This window comes from Tamandua tetradactyla, chromosome 12 (assembly GCF_023851605.1).
Source record: "Tamandua tetradactyla isolate mTamTet1 chromosome 12, mTamTet1.pri, whole genome shotgun sequence".
NCBI classification, from domain to species: Eukaryota; Metazoa; Chordata; class Mammalia; order Pilosa; family Myrmecophagidae; genus Tamandua; species Tamandua tetradactyla.
The window spans coordinates 48,346,758-48,350,795 of NC_135338.1; the positions used below are offsets into that span (position 1 = coordinate 48,346,758).

The window sequence follows — 4,038 nt, forward strand, 5'->3', positions numbered from 1 at the left end:
GAATCAAGAGAGACTTGATTCTTAGTACATCAGAGACCCAGCGATGGGGTCCTGGGACCCTGGGGTGGGTGGAGGCATTCAGCCTTCAGAGTGGGGCGTGGGCCAGCAGCAGCAGCGACTGGTGGCAGGTGCAGCGGGCGGCTCCGATCCCAGCCAGGCCTCAGGTTTCCTAGGACTTGAGGTAGGTGGCGAACGAAGGCCACGACCTGCACCACGACGTCTGCTCCTGCGAGCTGTGCAACAGGTGCGTCTGTGGGCCGCCGCCATGGGTCTTGACATGGCTGTCAAGAGCGCACGGCTATCTACTTCCGGTACACAGTGTCCTTGCTGTGGCTCTCATTGACCTTAGGCCAGCTGAGCGGGAAGCCCCGGCCGCTTAGAGGGTGGAGGTGTAGTCCGTGGGTCTGAGGCATTGCTGGGGGACAGCCTGAAGACAGAATTCCCCCTGAACCTGTAGCCAGCGAAGGAGAAGATGCAGGAGTGGTCCACGGTGATGAGGGTCAGCGTGTCCTCCTCACTGGCGAGCTGGCCCACTTTCTCAAGGGTGGAGGCGAACATGTCGGCCTGAGTCAGTGCCACGTGGACCGTGCCGTCCTGGCATCCTTGGTGGATGCAGCCCCTCTCCACCAAGAGGTAGAAGCCACGGGGGTGCTTGCTCAGCAGGTGCAGGGCAAGATGCTTCTGTCATCTCTATCATGGAGGGGTCCTGGGTGACGTCTCAGTGCATCTCATATCTGGTGTCTCCAGCTCTAAGAGGCCCATGGGATGCGTCACCAGGGGGTTCTGGATCACCTGAATGAGCTCCGTGCAGTTTCAGTGTGTACCCTGCACCCTAGTTCTTCACCAGCCACTTCTGCACCAGGTTCGGCCTGTCCAGCCTCCTTCCACTCTGCCTGTCAGCACGTGGGTACTCAGAGTCTACGGTCCCTTCGGGGACCTGCACTTGTGGCCCCACCCAGGATCACATCAATGTCCTTATTGCAGAACAGTTGCATGGCTGTGTCCTGGCAGCTCTCATTCAGCAGCAGATATGTCCACATCTGAGTACCAATCACCACTCGCCATGTGTGCGTACGTGGGGGCCAGGGAAGCAAGCTGCACCCATGTGGTCGTCACCAGCCCCATGGACTTCCCTGCTCTCCCTTCCAGCCTCATCACCAAGGCAAGCTCATTGTCATGTGTCATTCTGCACTGGCCCACATGAACCGCTACACCCAGGCCAAGCATCTGGTATTTGCCCTTGATCGTGCATAGGTAGGTGGTGTCAGTGCATCGCAGGTTTTGGACAGAGCCAGGTATGGGAAGTGGTCCATGGCCAGGAGTGTTTCAGGCCTCAGCTGCTCCTTTAGGATCTGAGTGACCATCACTGTGGGTACCCCTGTGCTGTCTGCCAGGGGGAAGATGAGGTTCTTGGCAGCCATCTGGATGGGTTGCAGCCTCTTAGCATTTTCAGGGCAGTGGCTACCTGTCGGTTCAAAAGGCTGGGACCTCCTCCTCAACTGGAATGACCCTGAGTGGGAGCTGCAGCCTCAGACCCAGTAGCAGTAGCACCCAGTATGCTGCATGTCTGTGGGATGGCAGGACACCAGCGAGGCTGGGGCCCCAGGGAGGCAGGACCCAGGAGAAACTGGGGGTCCAGCGAAGCTGGGACACCAGGAAGCCAACTGTTATCTTGATTGTGTACTCGAGTCTCTCTCATAGTGTTCTTTTATAAATCTCTTCATTTCTTTGCAAATTGGAGTAATGTTCTACTTTCATGTTTTATTTTAATCATTTGCATCTATACTTTTTTTTCTTTGTTTAGCTAAAGGTTTGTCAATTTTGTTGATCTTTTTAAGGAATCAACTTTTGGTTTGTTGATTCTACTTTTCCATTCCCTACTACATTTATCTCAACTCTAATCTTTGCTATTTCCTGAGTCCTGCTTGTTTTGGGTTTACTGTGCTCCTCTTTTTCTAGCTTCTTAAAGTGGAAGGATAGGTTATTGATTCCAGATCTTTCTTCTTTCTTAATGTAGGTATTTACAGCTTTAAAATTTTGCTCTTAGCACTGCTTTTGCTGCATTCTGTAAGTTTTGGTGTGTCTTGTTTACATTTTCACTTATATAAAATATTTCTAAATTGCATTGTGATTTCTTCTTTAACCCATTGGTCATTTAAGAGTGTGCATTTTATTTCAACATATTTGTCAATTTTGCAGTTTTCCACCTGTTATATATCTCTAGTTTCATTCCATCTTCTCCAACAGGACACTTTGTATGATTTCAATATTTTTTAACTTGTTAGGTTGATTTGTGGCTATATATATATAATCTATTAATATGTGATGAACAGTAGAAAAGATTCCATGTGCAATTAAGAATGTGTATTTTGCTGTTGCTGGGTAGAGTGTTCTGTATATGCCTGTTAGGTCTAATGTTGTTCAAGTTCCCTATTTACTTATCAATCTTCTGTTTAGATGTTCTATCAATCATTGAAAATGGTGTATTGAAGTCTCCAACTATTATCACAGAACAGTCTATTTCACTCTTTAATTCTCCCATTTTTTTCTTCCTATATTTTGGGGCTCTGTTGTGAGGTGCATATATGTTAATAATCATATTTTCTTGCTGGATTGAACCTTTTATCAATACATAATATCCTTCTTTGTCTCTTGTAAAAATTTTTTTTACCTTAAACTTATTTTGTTGGACAATATTTTAGCCACTCCAGCTCTCTTTTGATTACTGTTTGCATGGAATATCTTTTTCCACCCTTTTACTTTCAACCTGTTTGTGTCTGTACCTGAAGTGAGTCTCTTGAAGATAGCATATAGATGGATTATGCTTTTTCAATCAGTCTGCCAATCTCTGTCTTTTATATGGGAGTTTAATCCCTTGACACTTAAAGTGACACTTAAAATAATAATGGAGAAGGATTTACTTCTTCTATTTAGCTATTTGTTTTCCATATGTCTTTTATTTGTTTTATTCTTCAATTACTCCATCATTGCTTTTTTTTTTCTTTTGAATGGTCTACAGGTCTGGCTGAGGAAGCTGCCTAACTGGGGCATACTTCCTGGCCACCCACCCTGAGAGCCCCATAGGCTATGATAAGCCTGCATCTCCGGATTCTCTCAGCACAGAGGAGGTGCAGGTCACCGGAAGCTGAGCCTACAGAGGTCTGGACTGAGTGGTGGGGACCCAAGAAAGAACCTTGTTCCAGCTCTACTCCATACTGCCTTCTTGCCTTGGGGAATCACTTCTGACCTCATCTTTGTCATCTAGAATGGGCTCAACTTCAATCTTTGAGGCATTGTTTTCACAAGTACATCAAAGCATGGTGATAATGATAAATATGATCTTTTAAAAAAAGTTTTGGTTTGCTTTTTTAAAAATCATATTTATTCAGGTATGATTTAGATACAATAAAATGTCCAACTCCTAAAGAGAGAGAGAGTGCTTTGTAAACTATGGCACACTGTACAAGTTAAAGCCATCATAAGAATTCATGTGGCATTGCATAGTGTTTTGATACCTGTCCTAATCTCAGCAATCAGCTCCTGTAGCTCTCGTGAACCATCTTGTTCTACTTTGCTAGCTACCATAAGGCAATATACCAGAAACAGAATGGCTTTTAAAAAGGGGAATTTAATGCATTACTAGTTTACAGTTCTAAGGTCAAGAAAATGTCCCAATTAAAGCAAGTCTATAGAAATGTCCAATCTAACGCATCCAAGGAAAGATACCTTGGTTCAAGAAGGCCAATGTAGCTCAAGGTTTCCCTTTCAAGTGAGAAGGCACATGGTGAACATGGTGTCATCTGTTAGATTTCTCTTCTGGCTTCCTTTCATGAAGCTTCCTGGGAGGCGTTTTTCTTCTTCATCTCCAAAGCTATGGCTGATGGACTCTCTGCTTCTCGTGGCTGTGTCGTTCTTCTCTGCTCTCTCTGAATCTCTCTCATTCACCAAAATGTTTCCTCTTTCATAGGACTTCAGAAATTAATCAAGACCCATCCAAATGGGTGGAGACACGCCTCCAGCTAATCCAGTCTAACAACC

The 4,038-nt window shown here is 45.5% G+C and overlaps 1 pseudogene; it reads right to left on the minus strand.

The window, feature by feature from the left end:
- Nucleotides 1-219: 219 nt before the first annotated feature.
- Nucleotides 220-1,695, minus strand: LOC143651504 (intestinal-type alkaline phosphatase pseudogene; annotated as a pseudogene).
- Between the last annotated feature and the right edge of the window lie 2,343 nt (nt 1,696-4,038).